Here is a 27,334-nt window from a genome sequence, read left to right as displayed (position 1 = left end):
AGTGAATCCTCCATTGGAAACACTGCCACAGCTAAACTCAGTAATTCAAGAGTGTTCGGAAATTGCATAGTATCATCTTTATTAGATTTATCTCACAGCTCTTCCTTCCTCCTCTGTAGGGTCCTTTATTCAGAATTTGCTCAAATATTTTTCTTCAGAAGATTTAATATCTCAAAGTGCAAATATCCAAACCTTGTATCATTTTGTAATTTCATACTCCATGGTTCTTTCATATGCATATCACTCATTTGCTATCCCTTTGAAGAATGCAGCTTGAGTAATGGAAGTGAAAGAAAACCCACTCAGTGTTGATTTTAATTGAACAAGCTTGGAAGCTATGGGGATCCATGCCAGATTCCAGCTCCCTCTCTTTTGAAGAATTATTACAAGACTTCTTTTGCCCATGTGCCTCTGCATTATTTTTTTTTCCCCATTGGCAAATTCCTGACAATATTAGTTACCCCAGCATCTTTCCATTTCTACTTGTTTGGGATGTTTCTGCCTAAGTCATTCTATCTAACTCCTTTTCCTGCCCAGTGGAATATTCCTTCTCTGGTCAGAAAATCATCAGACAGAATTAGACCCTGCCAGTACCTGTGAGTAAAATTTTGGAGTAACAATTGATTTGCTTTGATGCAACTTTGTCACTGAAGTGTGGTTATGCCAGTGATGAAATTCTCTAACGAAATTCTGCTTTAAGCTGTGACCACAAAGACTGTAAACCGAGTGATTATTATTTTTTTTTTTTAAACTTGTGTGCATAAATGGTTCTTCATCCTCCCACTCATCAGCTAATTGAGAGCCTTCAGCTGATTGGGTGGGTATAATAGATAGGACATGCAGAAGGAAGATGGAGCAAGCGGCTCAAATTACTCTTCTCCACTTAAGTCTTGGCCTAAGGTAAATGCTTGAATCAGCAGCTGGGAGACAAGCAAACCATTTTCAGTTCATGCTGTAAACCAGCCCTTCACCTGGCTGCTTCAGAAGCAGCAAGGATGCTCAGGCAATTCATGCAGGCTGATGATGCTGACTTTGCTACTTCCTATAGAGATGTCATCTCCACAAGGATAAGTCACATAAGGAATAATGTGAATAAGAAAGCATTAAAAAAATAAAAACAACCAAGCAAACAGCAACATGAAAAGAGTGCAAGTGTTAAGGGAGCTCATTAATAACTGCCAAGGGCACACCTAAGTACTGCCAGAAGAAGGGAAAAGGAGATGGGCAATGGAGCACAACCTTAACCCAGATGCTTGGTTTTATTTCATGAGCACAGGGGTGGCTGCAGTGTGTGGGACAGAGGCACTTCACTACAGCTGGGTGCAGCCCGTCCCATCCCATGCACTCCTCACCCAGCAGCTCTGCCTGCCTGAATGCAGTGGGAGTGCACTGACCCTGTGGTGAGCAGGCTGGAAAGATGGACAGTGCTGACGGAGGCACTTGGAGTGGTGCTCTGTGTTCCTCCCCATCCTCCCCGTCCCCCATGCAGCCTGGTGCTGGGGCCACGCTGCTGTCCAACAGGCCTTGTGCTGGTACTGATCTGCTGGGTGGCATTTGTTAGATAAAAAGTGCTGAGAGATATAAACCACCATTTTGAAAGTCAGGTGCCAATTGGTAGAAATCTTCATTTTATCGCAGACGAGATTTAGAAATCAACCCAAAAGGTGTCAGTGCTTTGTTTTACTTCTTTCTCAGAAAGCGAGGCTGTTAGAGAACAAACAGTATAATACTGTAATCATGAATGTAAATCTAGGCTGAAAAGATTTGTAAAAGATTAAAAAACAAAACAAAACAACAACAAAAAGGCCCAAAACAACCCACAATCAAACAAACCAACAAACCCATAAACTAAGAATCCCAAGGTGCACATCAGCAACCAAGCATCTATTTCACCTGGCTTAGTTTCAGCCAGGGAACCAAGCTGACCTGATGACCAGCCTGCTTCACCATCACCCAGCAGTGAAGCACATCCAGGGGCAATAAATGAGTCCGTGCTGCTGCTCGCGAACACGTGTACTGTGGGCTTCAATGCAACGCCAGTCCACTTTACATAGCGTTAGAGCTATTAAAGTAAGGAAGAGGCTTATCCAGCAATCCCTTCCGTGGGCCAGGCTCCCGCGGAGCCATCGCTGGTGATGGATCGGGTGAGCCCGGCCCGGGAGGCTCTCACCGCGTGGAACCGGGAGGAGCAGCCTGCGCGGTTCTTGTGCAATGCAACAGCTCCCCCATCTTACAGACCGCAGAACTGAAACTAGAATAATTTAAACCGTGGGAAACCAACAGCGATGAACCTGACGTACCGCGCTGCCGCCGCCGGACAGAGCGTCCCCTGTGCCCGATAACCGCAGTGCTCCCATTGCCCGGCCCTCAGGGGAGGACACACTGCATGCAGCGCTGCCCCGACATTTCCGTCACTGAGGCATTGAGCTTCTTGTAAAAATGAGTAAAAACCGCAGTTCCCAAACGCTTCTTGATTAGCCACAACAGACTACCATAAAAAGAAGCATTTACTCCCTCTTGCTTCAAAGTTCCAACAGGGATGCTAAACCTTGCAGCCACCCATCCATTGCTGTTCTACCTCCCTGCACTGCTGTTGGTCTCCTTTAGGGTGTGTACATAGCACACTGCATTAGCACTCAGAGGTGGTTTTGGTTTGTTTTTAAGCATTTTGCTCAATCCAGACTGTCTCCCTAATCTGTCACTTCCCCAGGTTTGCACACAACACCTTAGGAAAGTATTTCTCCTTCCTTTCCCCAAGAAAAACGCCTGCATGCCCAGCTGCTGGGCAGCACTTCTAACTGATGGCATCTTCCCCAGCTGCAAGGCCAGCAAGGGGTTATGGTGTGAAGCAGGTGGGGACAAGCAGCCACTGTGCCTAGGGCTGAGTGGGGCACATGGCTCTGGGGGGCAGGAAGCACTTGGGCAGCATGACAGGTACAGCACGTAGCTGCAGCCTTCCATCTTTATTTCAGCCAAAAGAGACCAAAGTGATGTCTGTGAGCCAGCAATGTGCCCTCACAGCCCAGAAAGACAACTGTATCACAGAATCACAGAACTGTAGGGGTTGGAAGGGACCTCTAGAGATCATTGAGTCCAACTGTACCCTGGGCTGCACAAAAAACAGGGTGGTCAGAGACTGAGGGAGGTGATCCCACCCCTCTGCTCTGCTCTGTGAGACGTCACCTGGAGCACTGCTCCATATGTGGAGTCCTCAGTTCAGGGGAGACACAGACCTGATGGTGTGTTCATCCAGAGGAAAATGGTTAAATGGTTTCAAACTGAAAGATGGGATATTTAAATTGGACATAAGTTTTTACAATAAGGGCGGTGTTGGCACTGCACAATTTGCCCAAAGAGGTGGTGGTGCCCCATCCCTGCAGGCCCTTAAGGTCAGGAAATGGGTTCTGAGCTCCTGACAGAGCTGTGGGTGTCTCTGTGCATTGTAGGGGAGGTGGATGGGATGACTTTCAATGGTTCCTTTCAACTCAAGCCACTCAGTGATTCTATCAAACAATTCTTGAATGATACCTACGAAAGGAGAATATAGGCTAACAAGTGGTCTTCTGTCAGAAAGAAGGCATTTATCCTGTTCCTGAAGGCTGCAGTAAAACAAAGCTCCCTCAAGGGCTCGTGGGGAAGGGTGGAAGTGCAGGTACAGTGGCTGAGCTGTGGCACAGTGGGTGCTCCCCATGGCCACCTGCCTCTCAGCGCTCCCAGACCCTCTGGAAAAGAGCATTTTTCCCTGGGGATGTTACCAAAGCAGCAGGGCCATTTCAGGCCCATGCCCAGCATGAATTTTGAGCTGGCAGTAGCCCCTGCACAGCCCTGAGAGCAGAGGGTGCAGGATGTTCCTGAACCTGCCTGTGAGGAGGCAGCTGCTGGGAGGTGCTGTCACAGTACCTGTTCAGAGTGATTCTGACCCAGACCTGGTGTTTGTGTTGGATGGTAGCAAAGCAGTGCAGCCTCCACTATGAGCCTGACTTGGAACAAGCTTCTCCTGTCACCAAGAAAGTCATACCCAAACATTTGCTTCCTTTCCTCGCACCAGAACACAGCTGGCACCGCTGCTGTGCCCGCCCTGCTGCTCCTGGGCCAGAACGGAGTGCCAAGGCAGCAAATGCTGGGAATGAGAGGCCTGAGGAGGCTGCTCCATGTGGCAGAGGTCAGCCAAGACTGCAGATGCATTACCACAGAGCGCCTTCCTGTCTGTCTGCTCCCTCCAGGGAGCACACTGCTAATGCTGAGCAAGGCCAAGCATGGGACTGAGGAACACCGAACACACTCCCTCCAGTTCTAAAAGACAGCAGTGATAGAACTGAAAATTAGGGATGCACAAGAAAACCCCGGCAAAGCCAACTTTCTGACATGGCTTTTCTCTTAGGGGAGCAGAGGAATCAGTCGCTCCCTTCCTTCATCACTTGGGCCTCTCTGCCCTTGTAACAGCCTGATCCTGATCCATGGAGCAGAGGGCTTGAAAATGGATAGAGGAGAGCTGCCCTCAGTGCCAATCCTCAGTTCCCAGCCCCAGGCAGCAGTTGCTGATAGGGCAGAGGTGGCCACTGCTCTGGGAAGGGCAGTTTTGATGGTCCACAGGCACAAGCTGTGGTGCTGATCTCAAAACAATGCTCCTTTTCCCCCTTAGAGGTTGCAAGAACTGTGTCCTCAGGCTGCACAGAGATGGGTCTGGGAGCAAAGCCGCATTCCCTTTCCTTGCTCACACTGACCCCAGGCGCTGGATCCCAGGGCAGGAAGGTTTCCAGGAGGAAGGTGTGAGGTGCAGCGCTGCAGCTTTCTTCTTCTTCTGGGGCTGTGCCCCCCCCACGTGCGCACCCAGCACAACGCCCAGCACAAGGTATCCAGAAGCATTGCATCCATCCCGGCACAACGATGGGCTGTACCCACATGCTCCACAGTAACCCTGGCCCCGCGCTCCTCCAGCTGCAGGCAGCATGAGAGTGGGGACAGCCCCAGCCAAGCAGCACCACTGCTGTCCCCACGGGAGGGTGGCCGAGGGGCCAGGGTTCATGGCCAGTGGTGGGGGCCTCTTTCCAGGCGCAGGGTTGCTGCATGTTGGCAAGGTACGGCGGCTCCTCTCCGGGCAGGCAGTGTTTGTCGCGGTGCTCTGCTCGCCGTGCTGTAACATCGCTGTCATTTTCTGAGAAAACCGGACCAAGGTTTCAAAATGTCAGAGCTGCACACTGCTAGGAGTCCTGGAGACAGGTAACAACCTCTAAAACCCTGACGCCTACAGAATTTATTGACCCCGGAGACAACGTAACCTCTCATTTCCGCGCCGGGCTCATCTCCTCCACCCAGCCGCGTGTCGGGGCCGGGGCCGGGCCGGCAGGAGACGGTTCCGCTCCGCGCAGCTCCGCGCTCGGCTTCCAACGCCGCCTCGAATCCGTGCGTGGCTCCTCCTGGCGCCGCAGCCGTTTCTGCCGGTTCCCTCAGCGGAAAAGCCGCTCGAAAGCCGAAAACGCTCCTGAGCGGTGGCAGCAGCATTCCTCTCCGCTCCTCTCCTCTCCTTTCCTCTCCTCTCCTCTCCGCTCCGCTCCTCACGCACCCGCCTCCCCACGGGGCCCGGGGTCCCGCGTCCCTCCCGCATCCCGACCCGAGCGTTGGTCAGACTCGTGGCTCCGTGCTCCCTGTCGGCGCTGCCCCGCCCGGTGCGCGGCTGCCCGGCCCGCGACACGTCTGCGCGCGGTCGGGCGGCTGCGGCTCAGCCGTGCGTGCGGGGCGGGGAGCGCCCGCATCCCGTGCCCGCCCCGGCGCGGCGGCGCGGCGCGGGGGAGGCGGCGGCCGCGTCCGTGCTGCATCGCGCGGCGCCGCTGGCGGGGGCCGGGGCCGGGCGGCAGCGCTGGGTGCGGAGGATGGGCGCAGCGAAGGGCCGGGCCGAGCACCCCGCCCTGCCCCACCGCACCGCGCGGCGCCGCGGCTGCTCCGCCTGAGCGCGGAGCCGCATGGCCCTGCCGCCCGCCGCGCCGTAGGTGCCCCCGGGGAGGCTCCGCGGCCCCCCCCCCCCCCCCTCCAAGCTCCGTCGTTCCGCAGCGAAGCGCGGACACGCAGCGCTCGGCGAGGATTCACCCGGCTCGGCTCCACCGCGAGGTCGGCGGGCGCGGAGCGGAGCGGCGCGGGCTGCCCGCGGCGGGGCGATGCGAGCGGGCTCGGAGGGCTGCGCCGCTGCGTGCCCCGCGCCCGCGCCGTCCCCCCGCCTCCCGCCCGCCCGGCGCGGTGTGTGCGTGTGTGCATGTGCGCTGCCGCTGCCCGCGCCGGAGCCGGAGCCGGAGCCGGAGCCGGAGCCGGAGCCGGAGCCGGAGCCGGAGCCGGAGCCGAGCCGCCGCGCTCCATGGGGCCGTCCGTGCGGGCTGCCCTTCCCTCCGCGGCCGCCGGCAGCCGCCACCGCGGAGCCGGTCTAGGATGCGGCTGCTGAGCCATGGCACAGGGCAGAGAGGCGGCCAGCCTGCCTGCTGCGAGAGTCTGAAGCCCCGCCGGAGCCCGGCCGCGGCCGCCGCTGCAGGGGAAGCGCTCCGGACGCCGTCTTTCCCCGAGAGGCACCAGGTAATCGCGGAGCTGGCGGCCGTCGCCCGGCTCCCGCCGCATTGCAGCCGCCGTTACTTATTCATGGGGGAAGGGGCGCGGGAGGGCGCCAGCGGCGGGGTCCCGCCCGGCTCCGTGCAGGGCTCGCCCCGCATCGCACCGGGACGGGACGGGACGGGGTGTCCGCCGGCGCCTGGGACTCCCCTCCCGGGGGGGCGGCGGCCGCGGGGCCGCGCGGGGCGAGGGTGGGGTGGGCGCCACGAGCCGGGCCGGGCCGGGCCGCGCTCCCATCGCTGCCCGCGGGACGGCGCCGGCGGCCGCCCGCGGCTGGGGGTGCTGCAGGGCCGCGGATACCGCGGCGGCCGCCGCCCCCTCCGCTCCTTGGCGCGGTGCTGCCGCCGCCTGGGGAGCGCCGGCACCGCCGGGCCGGGCCGGGGCTGCGCGGTGCCGCCCGAGCCCTGCGCTGCCGGGGTCGCGGCCGTGCCCGCGGTCCTGCCGGGCGCTCGCTCGGGGGCACGGCTCGGCTCCTCCGGCTGCGGGGGGTTCCTGAGCTCCTCCGCAGGGAACGCACCGGGTGTGCGGAGATGCGGCTCCCGGCTCCCTCCTGCCGCCTGCCCTCACCGCGGGAGGCTCCCGTCAGCCGCGCCGTCCCGCTGCCCTCGCCCGGCACACGCCTCTCATTGCACCTCTGTCCTGGGAGGCTGTCGCTTGTCCCCGGGATCCCAGGATTTGTGTTAAGTGCCGTCCCTTCCCCTCCCCTCCTTTTTGTGTGTAGTGAGCGCTCCTCGTCTGCGGGAAAGCAAATGTAGGACACAATCAACCTTTTTTTTTTTTTTTTTCTGATGGAAGGTTCCCGTTAGGGGAGACAGCGCGGCAGTTGTTGAGGAGCCAGCCGAAACCTTGCAGCCATGTTGATGTCAGGAACAAACAAACCTCCCTGCAGGGATCGGCTGCAGCTGAGGAGGGGGCCACGGAGGGCGGCTACACGGAGGGGCAGTTCAGTGCTGCCACACCTGGGGAGCACGGGCAGAGGTGGGCGAGGAGCTGTCACAGCCCTTCCTGCTGTTGCTGCTTGCCAGGCGCTGGCTTGGCATCAGCATGGCATCTGCAGATCACGGCCACTGCCCTCTGTCATTTTCTTCTGTGATACAGGGCAGCAGTATTTCCTCTCCTGTGCTGTTGTCTTCTCTCTCTAGCCTGGTCTGTCATGTCTCCAGGGCAGGCAATTTTCATTGCATTGAGCAACTGGAACAGGAGGGTGTGTTGGCCTTAGCTGCTGGTGTGAACATCATCTGACCAGCCCCCAAACCAAGGAGGGGAAAGCTGGGAGCCTTTAGCTGGGGCTGTCCCTGCACGGTCTCTGGCTGTCTCCTACAGAGCTTGACAGCCCAGGATACCTATGCCTTTCTCGTCATGTTGCTGGTTACTGATCTTTCCCATTCACGTTTACATGTCCCCAGAGTAAGGTGGTGTCTGCTCATTCCTTCTGAGAATCCTTGTCTGAATGCTGCATGTCCAGCCCTTTTCAAGTGAAGGTCGACAGACAACAAAGCAGTGGGATGGATGGATCCTCCCTGGGTTGTTGGAGCCTTTTGGTGATAACTGTGTGTCAAAGGGTTTCTACTTCCTTGGGAGGGCTGGGCTGGTTCTGGCAGCACCCATCCTACCTGCAGCCATCGGCAGGAGCACAGTGCCCAGGGCTGTTGGGGCAGTGTGTGCCTCGTGGTGTGGTGGGGCCTCTGCCTGGTTCCATTAGCTTGGAGTCATCCCCTGGAGCCGTGGGCTGTGTGTGGGTCTCCCCTTGGTGTCAGCCCACTGCTGTGTTTTACTGCTGGAATCTGTCCTGGTGGGGTGGAGCCGCTGTGCTCCAAAACGTGGAGCAGCGATTCCTCTCTGTTGGTCTGAGAGTCAGGTTCAATTCTGCAGGAAGAACCATACCAGAAACTGAATGCTCTCAGTGCCCAAACACCTTTCTGATCTACATTTCTAAATATAAGCTGTTCTCAAGGGATTATGCATTTGTTTAAATGCATAATAAATGCATTTTAATGCATTAAGGCTGTATCAAAATGCACACCCAAACTTGCCAGCTAGGCCTCCAGTCACAAAGCTTACTAAGAAGCTTCCCATGGTATATTAGCTTGCATTTCTTCTTTCAGAAAAAGCAGTTACCAGTTTTCTCATGGCAATGCAGTCAGTGGAAATAAATCCTGGCTATTTGAAGAGTCTCGCATGAGTTAGAAGCTGAGCTGGTCTACCAGTTTTGTGGCTTACTAAAACCTACACAAGTCCAGGAATGGACTCCTTGCACTCATCAATCTCATCTTTGGTTTATGCTCAAGGAGGTGCAGTGTTATTCAGATGGTTTCTTGGGTGCTGTCTTTGAATTTGTTGTACAAATCTTTTGCCTGAAGAGATTTGTATTTGGCTGCATCATTATGAAGATTGGTAGATGTTGACCATGAGGTAGAGGAAGAAGGTAAGGTGTTGTCCAACCTAAGAATGGGACTGATGAGGTATGTGGGGCAAAACAGGTGGGAACCCAAAAACAAATGTGTCAGAACAGCACAGAAAGAGGGAAACGGAGCTTCCCCAGGCCAATCTGTAACTGAGCTCCCCACGCAGCTGCCTTGGTGTACATTTTTTTCCAAAAATTTCAGAAGATGGGGATGGTGTTCCCGCTGGTGTGGTCTGGGCAAGCAAAGGTGCCTGCAAGCAGTGGGGAGATGGAGCGTCCGAAGGTACCTGGAGAGCTTGTCGGTCTGTTGGGGCGCATGGGGATATGTTAAATGCTGAAAGGATAATGGCTTTCCATTGTTGATCAATATTTCCTATGCTTTCAGATGTGGTAACGGGTTTAGTTTATTAGAACAATCTTTGAATATTCTCTAAGCAAGCAACCCATCCAGAAAATCATGCTAATAGCTTTGTTATTAACAGGCCTGGCAGAATTTGAGCCAAGTAGAAAAGGCTTGTCTAAGTGCTGTTGCAGTGTTTGGGGCCAGGCAAATTCCATGCATTAGGAAAGATTTGTACTCCTTTGACCAGACATCACCGACTGTTGTCTATTTATATGCATCTAAATATATCCTCTGCAGACTTCAGACTCTTAGATAGTAGTAAAATTACTTTTCGATATTATGCTATTAAAATGTGCTTGCTGACACTACTTGATGAGTTTTATGCTAAGAGATGTGTGTGTATGTTTAAAATAAAAATTGTTCTTCAAGTTGTTACCTGAAATGCTTTGGAAGTGAAAGCGTGTTATGGTGCAGATGGAGAGCAAAAAGAAATACGGTTGAATTGAAGCAGTACTGGAGACATACTCAAGCCTCTAAGGCCAAATCCAAACAACTACAGGCTTTTGTTGCTTAAAAGTGAGCCATTCCCTCCATAAATATATATAAAATAATTGTTTACTTTGTGATACAATGGGAAGATTTGCTTCTGATTAGTCAGATATACCTTCTGACTACATGGTTCCTGCATGCTGAATACTGTGAAGTTTGAGACATCATTTTGGAAACAAATCCTGGAAGAAGCACCTTCTTGTCTGTTGTAGGTGTGCAGCAGGCCCAGGCAGCCAGCCAATGTTCTTCAGTGGTGCTCCTGCTGGGGCCACCCCTCATCCACAACAGCGCTAATGTGGGTACCCACCTGTGCTTGGCAGCAGGGGAGCTGACAGAGAGGAGCATGAGGTTCTCCTGACCAGGTTAACTGATCTGTCAGCTCCTGAGCTCTGGGTGAGTGGGAGCTGTGCTGTATGCTGCCCCAAAGGGACACACCAGGAAGTAATTGCAGGTGGAGGGGCTGATCTCACTGCATGCTGTGGTGCAATAGTAATTGCTGTCCAGGTAGTGTTTTGGAACTGGCAGTACAGATCCAGGGGTAAAAGATGATACTCTAGTTCCAAGCTTTCATAAATGTTCCCAGTTAACCCTGCTGCAAAAGTGGTTGCGTTGGTGATTCTGTGTCTGACTGGCCTTCAGACTATGATGGAATGGTAATAATAGTAATTTTCTGTGGCATCTCTTGCTTATGGTTCTTGAAGTAAGAAAACCTGTAGAGGAATTGAGAGCAATTGGTATCTGTAGGATGTTGAGACGGGCCACAGAGAAGTTAAATGTATGGTTCTCAGAAAAGGTCTCAAGTCTGGTATTTGGTCCCCTGATGCTCAGGGACAGGTACTGTGCCATCTTCAGCTCCTTGAATCATAGGATGGTATGGGTTGGAAAAGCTCTTAGTCATCATCTAGTTCTAATGCTTACATCTTTCTCTAGATCAGGTTACCCAAAGCCCCATCCAGCCTGGCCTTGAACAACTCCAGGGATGGGGCATCCATAGCTTCTCTGAACACCCTGTGCAGTGCCCTTACTACAATCATAGGTGGACAATCTGAGATCCAGACTGTTAGTCAGAGGAGTCCATTGCCCTGCCATGAACTGGGGTCATGGATTTCAGTGACAGCTGTCCTAGCTGCCAAATAGTCCTGTCATTTAGAAGGGTGTAGTGAAGTCTGTGATGCCTAAAGGGAGTAAGACCTAGGGGAAGGTCTGTGTCTGAGTGCACATTGACGTAGTGCCTGGTGCAGAGGAGGGTGGCAGCGCTGGCCACAGGGCTCCATTCCCCCGTGCCTGCCTTGCTGGCTGCCTGCTGCCTGTGGCTTGGGGCTGGAGCTGTTCTGCTGGCCTAAGCCAGTGTAGCAGTTCTCATGTTCTTGTGGGTTATATCACTCTACAGATAATGTTTGTCCTGAGCAGGCTGAATAATGCAAAAGGTGATTTGTCAAATGGCTAATTCAGTGGCTAATGGGAAACCTCAGTAAAGGCCTCTTTAATTGCATAGCATGGGACTGGCAAACTGAGTGCTTGTATCTGGTTCCCAGTGCTGCAAAACCATGTCTCATGCTTTATTTTTGAGGTTGCTCTTCCTGCTGAGTTTCTCAACAAGAACTCCTATAAGATCATTTCCATGAGAACACACGATTAGCTGACTTGAAAGTTGAATGCCTGTTTTTTCCCTTGAAGTTTTTTGTTGTTGTTGTTCAAGTTTCTCTGTCAATGTCATGTTGGATTGTTGTTTTTGTTTTGGTTTGGTTTGGTTTATTACAGAGATGAATAAAGCTGTTTTCATTGCTGTCACGGTTTGAACTAAAAATCCACCTGCGTCCGTGACAGAGGCCGTGGGCCCCGGAGGGGCCCTAGGCCGAAAGGAAAAAAATTAATTAAGAAAAGAAAACAGCGGCAACGATCTAAGGAGGCACACTTATTTACTAAATACTATATCGAAATACAGGATAACACAATATAATACACTATAATTAAAAATTGAGCTAACGAATCAAGCAAAATAGGAGAGAGAATGAGTCCCGTAACCGAGAGGCCTACTGTAAATCTAGGCGAACGGCTGAAGGCTCCCACACACTCCCCTGAACGCCAGAACTCGAAAGACGTCAGTCTGTTCTGCGACAGAGTTAATATAGAGTCCAGGTCCCGTGACCTATCGTGTTGTTCCCTGGGAGATGTAGTCTTCTTCTGTAAGTTGCAGATTCAGTAAAATTATTCATGCTTAATATGATGTTATGATGTGGAATACTGATAGCAAAAATTACAAAATTATTAAACCATGACATTCCACCCCTTATTCTACATCATTACATTATGTTTATACATACATACACACTCATATGTATAATTGTGAATAATCAGCAACCTTATTTTTTCTCAACAATTTATATTTATTCCATACAAATCCCTAAGTTGAGAACAAAACTCTATAACCTAATTTACTATTTATTAATTTTGAGAAAAATGGCAAAACTGCCAGAAAAAGGAAAACATGTCAGCGGTAGAGGGGAAAGGCAGCGCTAGTAGGGCGTCCCCCACATCAAGGTGCACTCATCCTTTCCCAGCCACCACGGCAGATTTCCTTTTGACTTATACTTCTTTCCATGTGTGCTCTACACATGCATGGCCAGTGCAGGATATAGAGTCCAGATGGAAAACTTGCTTACAGAATGCCTAATTAAGGTATATAGAGAAAAAGTGTTTCCTTAATATTAATCCACTCTATCTTAAGTCCTATACCTAATTGAACTATTCTGTATCTAATGGAAATATTTTCTGAGACTCTACCTATATATTTACAGGAAAATCATTGGCTGCACTCCCCCAACATCAAATTCCCTTGTGGTACACATTGAACATTCCCATTTTTGTCCATCACCCACCATGTGCACCCAGGTCCCTGGGCAAAAACAGTACCCTGGAGAGGTTTGCCCTTTCCAGACGCTGGAAGGACCCAAACCGTCTTTCCCAACACGCTCTTTATGTGTACTACAGGAACCTTATCTCCCTCCACGGTACGTAGGGAGCTGGATTGGTTAGGACCATTGCGATTACTAGATCCTCGAGTGTTGACCAACCAGGTGGCTTCTGCTAAATGGTTCTCCCAATTTTTATACGTTCCGCCACCCATTGCTTTCAACATAGTTTTCAACAACCCATTGAATCGTTCAATCTTACCAGAAGCTGGTGCATGATAGGGAATATGGTAAATCCACTCAATGCCATGATTTTTGGCCCAAGTGGTTACAAGGGAATTTTTAAAATGGGTCCCATTATCTGATTCAATTCTTTCTGGAGTGCCATGCCGCCACAAGATTTGCTTTTCCAACCCTAATATGGTGTTTCGGGCGGTAGCATGGGGTACTGCGTATGTTTCGAGCCACCCAGTGGTTGCCTCCACCATGGTGAGTACATAACGCTTACCATTGCGAGATCGTGGCAAGGTGATATAATCAACCTGCCATGCCTCTCCATATTTATACTTTTGCCATCGCCCTTCCCCCCAAAGAGGTTTCATCCTCTTGGCTTGTTTAATTATGGCGCATGTTTCACAATCATGAATAACCTGAGCAATAGCGTCCATAGTTAAGTCCACCCCTCGGTCTCTGGCCCACTTATATGTTGCATCCCTTCCTTGATGACCTGAAGTCTCATGGGCCCACCGAGCTAGGAATAATTCACCCTTGTTCTGCCAATCCAAGTCTATTTGAGCCACCTCAATTTTGGCAGCTCGATCAACCTGATGGTTATTTTTATGTTCTTCAGTAGCCTTACTTTTAGGCACATGAGCATCTACATGGCGCACCTTTACAACAATGTTCCTTATTCGGGCAGCAATGTCTTTCCACAGTTCAGCAGCCCAAACAGGTTTACCCTTTCGTTGCCAATTATCATCCTCCCACTGTTGCAACCACCCCCATAAGGCATTTGCCACCATCCATGAATCAGTATAAAGATGAAGCATTGGCCACCTCTCCCGTTCAGCCACATCTAAAGCCAGCTGAACAGCCTTTACCTCTGCGAATTGACTTGATTCTCCTTTACCTTCAGTGGCCTCTGCAACTTGTCGTGTGGGGCTCCATACAGCAGCTTTCCATCTGCGATGCTTCCCTACAATACGACATGATCCATCTGTGAATAGGGCAAATTTCTTTTCGTTTTCTGGCAGCTCATTGTATGGTGGTGCCTCTTTAGCACGTGATACCTCTTCTGTAGGTGGTTTTTCAATTTTTTTTACTCTCAGGCCAGTCCATGATCACTTCTAGAATTCCAGGACGGCTGAGTTTTCCCATTCGAGCTCGTTGAGTAATTAATGAAATCCACTTACTCCAAGTGGCATCAGTAGCATGATGGGTGGAGGGAACCTGTCCTTTAAACATCCAGTTTATTACTGGCAAGCGAGGTGCTAGAAGAAGCTGAACCTCTGTCCCAACTACTTCAGAAGCAGCCCGAACCCCCTCATACACGGCTAAGATCTCCTTCTCAGTTGGAGTGTAGCGCTCCTCAGACCCTTTATATGCTCGACTCCAAAATCCTAGGGGTCGGCCTCGGGTCTCTCCTGAGGCTCTTTGCCACAAACTCCAGGTGGGACCTTTCTCTCCAGCAGCAGTGTAGAGGATGTTCTTCACATCCTGTCCCGTCCGTACTGGCCCCAAGGCCACGGCACGGGCTATTTCTTGTTTTATCTGCTCAAAAGCCTGCTGCTGCTCAGGACCCCATGAGAAATTATTCTTCTTCCGTGTTACCTGATAGAGGGGGCTCACTATGTGGCTGTAGTTTGGGACATGCATTCTCCAAAAGCCCACTACTCCCAGAAAAGATTGGGTCTCTGTTTTATTTGTGGGCGGAGACATAGCAGTGATTTTGTCAATCACATCTGCTGGGATGTGACGACGTCCATCTTGCCATTTTATGCCTAAGAACTGGATTTCCTGGGCAGGCCCCTTCACCTTGCTGCGCTTAATGGCAAAACCAGCTTTCAAAAGAATTTGGATTATCTGTTTCCCTTTCTTGGAAACCTCTGCTGCTGTATGGCCCCACACTACAATGTCATCAATATACTGCAAGTGTTCAGGAGCATTACCCTGTTCCAAAACAGCTTGGATCAATCCATGGCAAATTGTTGGGCTGTGCTTCCACCCCTGGGGTAAACGGTTCCAGGTATACTGAATACCTCTCCAGGTAAAAGCAAACTGTGGCCTACATTTTGCAGCCAATGGGATGGAAAAGAAGGCATTAGCAATATCAATAGTGGCATACCACCTAGCTTCTTTTGACTCCAATTCATACTGGAGTTCTAGCATGTCTGGTACAGCAGCACTTAATGGAGGTGTAACTTCATTCAGGCCACGGTAATCTACCGTCAGCCTCCATTCCCCACTGGTTTTACGCACTGGCCATATGGGGCTGTTAAAAGGCGAATGCGTTTTGCTAATCACTCCCTGATTTTCTAATTGGCGAATTAGCTTTTGAATGGGGAGCAATGAGTCCCTATTGGTGCGGTACTGCCGTCTGTGAACCACTCTGGTGGCAATTGGTACCTCTTGGTCTTTTACCTGGAGCAACCCCACAGCAGAAGGATCATCTGACAGACCAGGTAAAGTTGACAGCTGCTTAACACCATTTGTGTTTACAGCAGCTATCCCAAAGGCCCATCGATACCCCTTGGGATCTTTGAAATATCCCATCCTAAGGTAATCGATTCCCAGTATACATGGAGCCTCTGGACCAGTCACAATAGGGTGTCTCTGCCAGTTTTTACCAGTGAGGCTTATTTCGGCCTCCAACATAGTCAATTCTTGGGAACCCCCAGTCACTCCATGGATATATATTGGTTGTGTCCCTTGGTGACTTGAGGGCATTAGGGTGCATTGTGCACCAGTGTCCACCAAGGCTTTATATTTCTGTGGTTGAGATGTGCCAGGCCACTTAATCCACACAGTCCAGTATACTCTGTTGTCCCTTTCCCCCCCCTGGCTGGGGGCAGGGCCCCTCTATTGTTTACCTCGTTGACTTGCAGCAACTGGAACTCTCCCCTTCTTGGAAGAGTTCACCTTGGTAGTTGTTTCACCTTGTAATTCTTTCACTCGTGCCTGAAGTGCAGAAGTGGATGAATTACACCACTTCTTCATGTCCTCCCCATGACTACAGAGGAAAAGCAACAAGGCAAGACGTGTAGTCTCATTGTTGATTCGAGGTGACTTATCGTTGTCATTTGCTTGAATACGAGGACGTCTCTTTTTTATGGTTGAGATTTTCGATGATACAGGTCGAGAGGAACTCATGTTGTTTAGCTCTCTCAATAGGCGATCGTGGAAATCCTGGTTTCCATCATCTGGTACCACCGTGGATTCATCTACATCAGGCACATTAGCCAATTTGTCAATAATATCACTTTGTGTTTCCTCCACTTTGTCTAACCTTTCCACTATTTTTTTTCCCATTTGGACAATGGCTGAAGTATAAAGCTTAACTTCTGTAGCGCTTATAAATAATTCAAGCTCCTGAAGTCTGCTAATTAGCTCATTTACAGGGGGCTTTCTTTCCCCTTTGCCATATACCAATGCAAGTGCACTGGCATGCTTTTCTGGAGCTGCCTTTGTAAAGTCACGCCACATTTGTCGTGGAACGTGGACTGCTTCAGGATCATGTAATTGGTTTGGATTGTTACGATTGAACTGGGGGCTGTAGAGCATTTCCACCAGAGCCCTTTCTCTCAAAAATTGGATACCTTTCTCCATATCAGTCCATTTCTTTTTCTCAGGCTCCAAGTCCCGTTTAAAGGGGAATCTATCTCTTACCGCTATCAACATCCGCTTCCAGAGGGTGTAGGACCGATTTTGGCATGTGCCTATACCTCTGTCCACACGTGAGTCCCTGGAAATGCTACCCAGTTGGCGAGCTTCACTGCCATCGAGCCACGCACTGTTGGCACCATTGTCCCAGCAGCGAAGTAACCAAGTGACCATATTTTCTTTTGGCTGACGTGTGAAATCCTTTCTCAGATCTCGAATTTCACTCAGTTTAAAAGATCGATCAATAATGGTCGTAATACTTTGCTCACCTTTTGCTCTATCAAGAGTCCCAGGTGTTGATGTTGGCAGCTGTGTTGATGAGGCTGCCCCATCTATAAGTTTGGACTCGAGAAATTCTCGTAAAGAAAATCTAGCTTTTGGCTCCTCGTCTGACTCTGACCCTGACTCTGACGCTTGTGTTATTTCCTCCAGGCGACCTTCCTCCTTTTTCCTCTCTCCTAACTTTCTCTCTCCTAACTTTCCCTGCTCCTCTGACTTCTTCTCCTCCTCTAACATCTTCTTATACTGCTCTAACAACCTCTGCTCCGCCGACTTCCTCTGGTCTTCTGACTCCTCCTGCTCTCCTGAGTCCCCCTGACCTCCTGAGTCCCCCTGCTCTCCTGAGTCCCCCTGCTCTCCTGAGTCCTGCTCTCCTAACTCCCTCCGCTCTTCTAACTCCTTCTGCATTTTCTCTATCTGAGTTGAAACTCGTTTTGTTTTTCGCCCTCTTACAGGGGCAACCAACATTGTATCTGGTGCCCCCGGTGGTTGGTTAAGTTGGAGTACATACGGTTCAGACTTGAGGGTGTCGCATTCTGCCCTGAGGACGTTATAACTAGACTGGAGGGCGTCGTGCTCAGACTGGAGAGCGTTGTGCTTACACAGGAGGGCGTTGCGCTCTGCCCGGAGATTGTCGTACCTGGACTGGAGGTCTTTGTGTTCAGACTGGAGAGCGTCGTAGTCAGACAGGAGCTCGTCGTACAAAGACCGGAGGGTGCTGCGATTGGCTTTGAGGGCGTTGTAGTCGGCCATGAGGTCAGTGTACAACGAGTCAATAGAGTCATGTTTGAACTGGAGATCGACGCACTCAGATTGGAGGGCATCGTGTTTGGACTGGAGAGTGTCATACTCGGACCGGAGGGCGCTGTGCTCGGACTGGAGAGTGTCGTGCTCGGACCGGAGGGCATCGCGCTCAGTCTGGAGAGTGTCATGCTCGGACCGGAGGGCGCTGTGCTCGGACTGGAGAGTGTCGTGCTCGGACCGGAGGGCATCGCGCTCAGTCTGGAGAGTGTTGAGCTTGGTCTGGAGGGCATTGTGCTCGGTCTGAAGAGTGTTATGCTCGGTCCGAAGGGCATTGTGCTCAGTCTGAAGAGCGTTATGCTTGGACCGGAGGGCATTATGCACAGACTGAAGAGTGTTGTGCTCGGACTGGAGGGTGTCACAGTTGGATTGGAAGGCATCATGCTTGGCCTGAAGGGTGCCGCACTCAGACTGGACGGCGTCATACTTGGACTGGAGAGTGTTGTGCTCGGTCTGGAGGGCATTGAGCTCGGTCCGGAGGGCATCGCGCTCAGTCTGGAGAGTGTTGTACTCGGACCGGAGGGCGCTGTGCTCGGACTGGAGAGTGTCGTGCTCGGACCGGAGGGCGCTGTGCTCGGACTGGAGAGTGTTGAGTTGGGATTGCAGGGAGCTTTTCTCATCCCAAAGTTTTTCTGCGTCAGCTCTAAGACTCTCTTTCTCGTACCAGATTGAGTCTCGTTGGTACAGGAGATCTTTTCTCTCAGCTTCAAAAGCTTTTTCTCTCTCTACCTTCTCAGCCCAAAGTTTTTCTGCCTCAGCTCTAAGACTCTCCTTCTCGGCCCTGAGACTCTCTCTCTCAGCTTCAAAAACTTCCCTCTCAGGAATGGTATTGACTAAGGCCCAATAAGCATTAGCTAGGCCCAAAATCATTTGTGCCTCCTGAGATCTGCCTGAGCCACAACATTCCTGCCTCAAATATGCAATCAAACTCTCAGGATTCTTCAAGTGTTCAGGAGTGAAGCTCCATAACACTGAAGATGTCTGTCCTTTGAGAATCTCTTCAATTCCCTGCCACTCAGTATTCTCTGGTTCTAGGGAAGACTTCCTCCGGATGTTATAAATCCAGATACTGAGTGAGATTATTACAATAATCAACAGTAAGATCAGGGAGATTAAGAGTGTGGCCCACTGATCATTCAAAAACTGCATAAAGGATTCATAGAAAGAAAGAGGAGCACGCTTAAAAATCACCATTTCTGTATAATTAGTTGCATTAGTTGCTCCCTCTGGAGCTGTATACAGATACGAAGTGAGCATTGCTAACCATGCTTTCAATCCACTATACAATTGTATAGCTCCATAAGAAAAAGTGGTTAGCTTAAACATGGCCCAATATGTTCAGAGCGTCTCAAAAAAGGAACCAATGGCACACAGTCCCTGGTAAAACAAATTTAGTAGAGAAAACATTTTTTTTTTTTTTTTTCCCTCCAATAGAGAGAAAAAAGTAAAAGAAAACAAAGCTCAGCAGTGTTTATAAAATATACCGGAGTATTGGCAGTCCGCCTGGACTTTCAAGGTCAAGCTCGCAGGTGCAGAATCGCAAACACGAGATAGCTCCTTAACAGGGAAAAAAAACTCGTAGCTCTGTTAAAAGCTAAAAGAGCAACAGAAGAAAACACAGAAAAAACAGCAACTCAATGTGCCCGCATTCTCCACCAAAATCTGTCACGGTTTGAACTAAAAATCCACCTGCGTCCGTGACAGAGGCCGTGGGCCCCGGAGGGGCCCTAGGCCGAAAGGAAAAAAATTAATTAAGAAAAGAAAACAGCGGCAACGATCTAAGGAGGCACACTTATTTACTAAATACTATATCGAAATACAGGATAACACAATATAATACACTATAATTAAAAATTGAGCTAACGAATCAAGCAAAATAGGAGAGAGAATGAGTCCCGTAACCGAGAGGCCTACTGTAAATCTAGGCGAACGGCTGAAGGCTCCCACACACTCCCCTGAACGCCAGAACTCGAAAGACGTCAGTCTGTTCTGCGACAGAGTTAATATAGAGTCCAGGTCCCGTGACCTATCGTGTTGTTCCCTGGGAGATGTAGTCTTCTTCTGTAAGTTGCAGATTCAGTAAAATTATTCATGCTTAATATGATGTTATGATGTGGAATACTGATAGCAAAAATTACAAAATTATTAAACCATGACAATTGCCAAAGCATTGTTACGTTGCCAGGTATCTGGTATTCCAGTTTATAATTCCTCATTGTCACGGAGTTCTCTCTAGAGCTCACTCCGGGACAGTGGGCACAACCCGGGGCAGCAGGAACAAAAGCCCCCCCCCCTTTTCTCTAGCGGCAATGCAGCGCGGCCCGGCCACGTGCGTTTAGGGAGACGGGGAAGGGAAGGGAGATTGCGATTAGGTCTAACAAAAAGTAAGGGAGAAAAAAAAGGTGATCTGAGAACGAATGGCAGTTTAATAACCCAATAATGCTAAACAGCAACAAGAGAGTTTCAACAAAGAGAATACCAAGTCCCAAATCTCACCTATGGAGCTGTGGAAGGCAGGAAGGTCTGACCACGTTGTCTCCTCGCAGGGAGCCGGTCCAGCAACCCCGTCCCCTTCCTCACTTCCCTTCCGGTGCCCCACCCCACATGCTCATTAAGGCAGTTCACAGAAAAAAAAACTTGTCCCCTTTACTCCCATTATTAGCATGGTGTTCTGATGTGGAATACCAACACCAACCAAATTGCAAAACCATAACATTCCACCCCTTATTACACATCATCACATCATGCCTAACTTTTATCAACATATAAACAGAACAGTAGTTAACATGCATTACATATGTACATACAGATATATATATATATATATACACACATGGAATCACAGGCTGCACTCCCCCAGCATCAGATTTCCCTGTGGCACACACTGAACATCCCCATCCTTCTGCATCACCCACCAGGTGCACCCAGGTCCCTGTGCAAAGACAGTTCCACGGAGGGGCCTCCCTTTTCCAGAGGCTGGAAGGACCCAAACCGCTTTTCCCAGCATATTCTTTACATGCACCACAGGAACCTTGTCTCCCTCCACGGTACGCAGGGAGTTGGACTGTGTAGGGCCGTCTCGGTTGGCTGATCCTCGGGTGTTTACCAGCCAGGTGGCTTCTACTAGATGTTTCTCCCAGTTCTTAAATGTTCCACCACCCATCGCTTTCAGCGTGGTTTTCAGCAAACCGTTGTGGCGCTCGATCTTACCAGCGGCTGGTGCGTGATAGGGGATGTGATAGATCCACTCGATGCCATGTTCTTTGGCCCAAGTGCTCACCAGTGAATTTTTGAAATGAGTCCCATTGTCTGATTCGATCCTCTCTGGGGTGCCATGTCGCCACAGGATTTGTGTCTCTAGGCCTAATATGGTGTTTCTGGCAGTGGCATGGGGTACCGCATATGTCTCAAGCCACCCAGTGGTTACCTCCACCATGGTGAGTACATAATGCTTACCATTACGAGTCTTTGGCAGGGTGATATAATCAATCTGCCATGCCTCCCCATATTTATACTTTTCCCATCGCCCTTCCCCCCAGAGAGGTCTCATCCTCTTGGCCTGTTTGATCATGGCACAGGTGTCACAATCATGGATGATCTGCGCAATAGCATCCATAGTTATGTCCACCCCTCGGTCTCTAGCCCACTTATGTGTTCCATCTCTGCCTTGATGGCCTGAGGTCTCATGGGCCCACCGAGCTAGGAATAACTCTCCCTTATTCTGCCAATCCAGGTCTATCTCAGCCACCTCAATTCTGGCAGCTCGATCTACCTGGTGGTTATTTTGTTGCTCCTCTGTTGCTCGACTCTTGGGCACGTGGGCATCTACGTGACGCACCTTTAGGACCATGTTCTTTATTCGGGCAGCAATGTTCTTCCATAGTTCAGCGGCCCAAATAGGTTTACCTTTCCGCTGCCAGTTGTTTTGTTCCCATTGCTGCAACCACCCCCATAAGGCATTGGCCACCATCCATGAGTCAGTATAGAGGTAAAGCACTGGCCATTTCTCCCGCTCAGCAATGTCTAGGGCCAGCTGGACAGCCTTTACCTCCGCAAATTGACTCGATTCTCCTCTTCCTTCCGTGGCCTCTGCAACTTGTCGTGTGGGGCTCCACACTGCAGCCTTCCATCTGCGATGTTTCCCAACAATGCGGCACGATCCATCAGTGAACAGGGCGAACTTCTTTTCATTTTCCAGAAGTTCATTGTACGGGGGAGCCTCTTTGGCGCGTGACACCTCTTCTGCTGGTGGTGCTTCAAACTTTTTACCTTCGGGCCAGTCCATGATCACTTCTAGGATCCCTGGACGGCTGAGGTTCCCCATCCGGGCCCGCTGTGTGATTAGTGCAACCCACTTACTCCATGTGGCATCTGTGGCATGGTGAGTGGAGGGAACCTGCCCTTTAAACATCCAATTCAGCACTGGAAGTCGAGGTGCCAGGAGAAGCTGCATTTCGGTGCCAATTACCTCAGAGGCAGCCCGGACCCCTTCATATGCGGCTAAGATCTCCTTCTCAGTTGGAGTGTAGCCCTCTTCCGACCCCCTATATGCTCTACTCCAGAATCCTAGGGGTCGGCCTCGGGTCTCATCTGAGGTTCTCTGCCACAAGCTCCAAGTGGGACCTTTCTCCCCAGCAGCCGTGTAAAGGATGTTCTTCACATCCTGTCCCATCTGTACTGGCCCCAGGGCCACAGCACGGGCTATCTCTTGCTTGATTTGCTCAAAGGCCTGCTGCTGTTCAGGGCCCCACGCGAAGCTATTCTTCTTTCGGGTCACCTGATAGAGGGGGCTCACAATGAGGCTATAATTTGGGATGTGCATCCTCCAGAAGCCTACCACACCCAGGAAGGACTGTGTCTCTTTTTTGTCAGTGGGCGCAGACATTGCAGTAATTTTGTTGATCACGTCTATTGGGATGTGGCGACGCCCATCTTGCCATTTCACCCCAAGAAACTGGATTTCTTGGGCAGGGCCCTTCACTTTGTCTCGCTTAATAGCGAAACCAGCAGACAGGAGGATCTGGATTATCCATTCTCCTTTTTTAAAAACCTCCGTCGCTGTATCACCCCACACAACGATATCATCTATATACTGCAGGTGCTCTGGAGCACCGCCCTGTTCCAATGTGGCTTGGATCAGCCCATGGCAGATGGTCGGGCTGTGTTTCCACCCCTGGGGCAAACGATTCCAAGTGTACTGAACACCCCTCCAAGTAAAAGCAAACTGTGGCCTACACTCTGTGGCCAAAGGGACAGAGAAGAATGCATTGGCAATATCAATGGTGGCATACCATTTTGCCTCTTTTGATTCCAGTTCATACTGGAGTTCCAACATGTCTGGCACTGCAGCACTCAATGGGGGTGTGACCTCATTAAGGCCACGATAGTCTACTGTCAGCCTCCATTCTCCACTGGCTTTGCGCACTGGCCATATGGGGCTATTGAAGGGTGAATGGGTCTTACTAATTACTCCCTGACTTTCTAGTTGTTGAATGAGCTTATGGATAGGGAGCAAGGAATCCCTATTAGTACGGTACTGTCGTCTGTGTACTGTTCTCGTGGCAATTGGTACCCGTTGTTCTTCCACCCGTAGTAACCCCACAGCAGACGGGTCCCCTGATAGGCCAGGCAAATCAGACAGCTGCTTAATATTGTCTGTTTCTATAGCAGCTATTCCAAAAGCCCATCTGTATCCTTTGGGGTCCTTGAAATGTCCCCTTCTTAGGTAATCTATTCCAAGTATGCAAGGAGCCCCCTGGCCAGTCACTATGCGATGTTTCTGCCAGTCTCTACCAGTGAGGCTTATCTCGGCCTCCAATACAGACAGTTCCTGCGAACCCCCAGTCACCCCATGTATATGTATCCGTTCTGTCCCTTCGAAACCTGAGGGTATCAGAGTGCACTGTGCACTGGTATCCACTAGTGCTTTATATTTTTGTGGTTCTGATGTGCCAGGCCACCGAATCCACACAGTCCAATACACTCTATTATCCCTTTCCCCCCGCTGGCTGAGGGCAGGGCCCCTCTATTGGTTGTCTACAGCGGTAGAGGCAACCTCAGTAGTGGCTGACCTCTTTTGTAATTTTCTTACCCGTGCTCGCAGTACAAAATTGGGTTCGTCATGCCACTTCTTCATATCCTCTCCATGGTCACGCAGGTAGTTCCACATGGCACCACGTGACATAGGCTCACTGCGGTCCTTCACTCGGACAGGTGTGCATTTGCGTCTGACAGCTGAGACTGCCACAGGTTCACTGTGGTTCCTTGCCGCAGACCAGCTCTTCTGCATGTTGTCCTGTCTTTTCTCCATTTGGTCCATTCTATCCACCATTTTACAGATGGCTGCGATGGTGGTACGGTGTGGCAGTAGTGAGTATTCGATATTTTGCAGTGAAAGGATGAGCTCAAAAATTTCAGGTCTCCTATCCAGCTCATCATACCTGTTAGAGTTCGTTAATAGTATACTGGAATACTTCACTGGTGCTGACCGTATGAGTTTCTTGCATATTTCCGGAGTACCGCTCACCTTTTCTGGGTCATGGTAATCCTCTGGGTCCCCAGGGACAAACGTGGGATCGAACAGCATTTCTGCCACAGCCATTTCTCTCAGGTACTGGATACCTTCCTCAGCTGTACTCCATTTTTCCAGTACAGGCTCCAAATCACTTTTGAGAAGACAGGTTGCCTTTACAGCTGATAGAATCCTCTCCCAGAGATTGGCGACTCCATCGAGACATCTGCTGATCCCTCTATCAATAGATGAGTCTCGAGCAATGTTTCCTAATTGACGAGCCTCATCGCAGCTTAGAGACATGCAGGAGGCCCCATTGTCCCAACACCGGAGCAGCCAAGTGACAAGGCGTTCACCTGGGAGTCGGGCAAACTCCTTTCTCGCACTTTGGATTTCAGTAATTTTCAGAGGTTTACGAGTAGAGGAAGCAGTGACTTTTCCCTCATCATCACTATCTTCTCCGCGTCTGTTAGTCTTCTGGGTTGCCTTTCTCAGTGGTTTTGGGGAGGGTCCCTCACCAGGATCTTCCTCTACTTCCTCCATCCGTTCCAGACATGAGGGCACACGCTTCCATCTCTGGCCTTCATCGTCACTATCTTCTCCATGTCTGTTAGTCTTCTGAGTTGCCTTCCTTGGTGGTTTTGGGGAGGGTCCCTCGCCCGGATCTTCCTCTACTTCCTCCATCCGTTCCAGACGTGAGGACACACGTTCCCATCTCTGGCCTTCCACTGGGGCGACTGACACTGATGCTGGTGCTTCCTGTGGTCGGCTGGGATTAACTTGTTGCCTTCCCCTTAGGATTTGGATCTCATTCTCGAGACTCTCTATCTTTTTCATAAGCCATTCGTTCTGAGATCCCCCTGATCTCCCACACTCACTCAGGGGTTCTATTAATTTCCCAAGGTCCCTCTGGTGTTCAGGGGTGAGATTACCTGATACTGGGGGTCCCGATGCTTCTGGCCCTTTTCCTGAGTCTCTCTGCACTATTCTTTGCAAGTCTCTCTGCAATTTATAGTAAACTACTACAATCAGAGAGACTAACAACACAGTATTCCAATTGACACCCCAGTCATACTTAAGGAATTCAGAGCATTCGTGAGCCAGTTCAAGCACGGTGCCTGTGATGTTCGTTAGTCTGGAAGGGAGCCAGGCAGATATCTCTATCCCTGCCAGCCATCGGCTTAATAAATCTACCCCTACCCCCAACATCAGGAAGTCCTTAAGCCAGGACCACAGGAACCTAGGGACTATCAGTCCTACATACAGGGCTGCTGAAAAAAACCACCTAATTACTGCCCAAAACATTGCCCTGAGCTCTGCCTGCATCCTCCACCAAAAATGTCATGGAGTTCTCTCTAGAGCTCACTCCGGGACCGTGGGCACAAACCCGGGGCGGCAGGAACAAAAGCCCCCCCCCTTTTCTCTAGCGGCAGTGCGGCGCGGCCCGGCCACGTGCGTTTAGGGAGACGGGGAAGGGAAGGGAGATTGCGATTAGGTCTAACAAAAAATAAGGGAGAAAAAAGGTGATCTGAGAAAGAATGGCAGTTTAATAACCTAATAATGCTAAACAAACAACAAGAGAGTATCAACAAAGAGAATACCAAGTCCCCAATCTCACCGGTGGAGCTGTGGAAGGCAGGAAGCTCTGACCACGTTGTCTCCTCGCAGGGAGCCAGCCAGCAACCCCGTCCCCTTCCTCACTTCCCTTCCGGTGCCCCACCCCACATGAACATTTGAGGCAGTTCACAGAGAAAAAAAAAACTTGTCCCCTTTACTCCCATTATTAGGCATGGTGTTCTGATGTGGAATACCAACACCAACCAAATTGCAAAACCGTAACATAAGGAAACAAACATTTGGGGAATGGCAGAATGGGGTAAAATTTACCGTCACGTCAAGAAAGTTGAAATTTCACTCTCATGTTCTTGGTGTGGTTTCTGCTATAATTATTTGGACTAATTAAGCTTTTCCCTGACGAAAGCCTAGAAGTATATCACAAGAAGGACCAACTTACCCATGACCTTTTATTTGTCTTACTCAAGCATCTCCTCCTGACCAAAACTGACAATAAAATATTCAGCCAGACTACAGGTTTGAGTAGCTGGGTTGTTTCTAGGATCTCCTGCAATCATAAGCTTGTAACACACACTTGTCTTTTGACTAAGTGTCTTTTACAGTGCAGTAAAACAACAGGTTTTCACATGGCTATTCCTCATTTACCTTGCTCTGAACTCATTCACAAACCATGCGGGATCAGTCCAGGGAGAAGAGGAGGAGAGGGGAAGGGAAAGGGGAAGTCCACTGTCCTCTAAAATCAGGCTTCTTAGCCTAAAGCTCAACAGCAAATAGCAGTCCACTTCCCCACATTGCCAGACTCCGAGCATTTAAAGAACATCAGCTGACCTCATTATGAGCTCTAACATAGCCAAAGGAATTCACATATTCAAATATTCTCTTGAGTGATGAGAAATATGGAGCATAACTTCAGACTTCTGCTGTTAAACTCTCACTTCTATCATCAACCAGGGTAACAGTTCAATGCTGTTTTAGATGGAAGACTCATACTTTAAATAACTCAGCTCATTAAGGCTTGGATTCCCTACTACAATTAGCTAAATTCCAGTTTGGATCATGCTTCACCTTGGATCACTTAAGGATTCAGCCACTTAATGGTACTAACTCAGTTTGTCTACAGAGAAGCTGTTTTCTATAGCAACAATAAGCTGGGATTGCAACTGGATGTCGGGAGAGCACAAATCCTGCAGTTATCCTGCACCAACATCCTCTCCTTCCATCAGAACTGCAAGTTTTTAAACCAGACTCATGCAAGCTTGCATGACACACCTTGTGCAAAACTGTTGGCAGCCATCAGGACAGCCAGTTGCTTCCTGTATAGACACTGTTCCATCAGTTTGGGTTTTTTGCCTCGCTAGAACAACAGCCAGTGGCTGAAAACTCCCACAACTGAAGCAACCACGCTGATATACCGCAGTCACTGGAGGTGCTCAAGAGCCACGGGTATGTGGCACTGGGGACGTGGTTAGTAAGTCCAGTGAGGGTGGGCT

This window comes from Coturnix japonica, unplaced genomic scaffold (genome assembly GCF_054131305.1).
Source record: "Coturnix japonica strain WE unplaced genomic scaffold, WE-NBRP24 Scf040, whole genome shotgun sequence".
NCBI classification, from domain to species: Eukaryota; Metazoa; Chordata; class Aves; order Galliformes; family Phasianidae; genus Coturnix; species Coturnix japonica.
Note: the sequence above shows the minus strand (reverse complement) of the source record.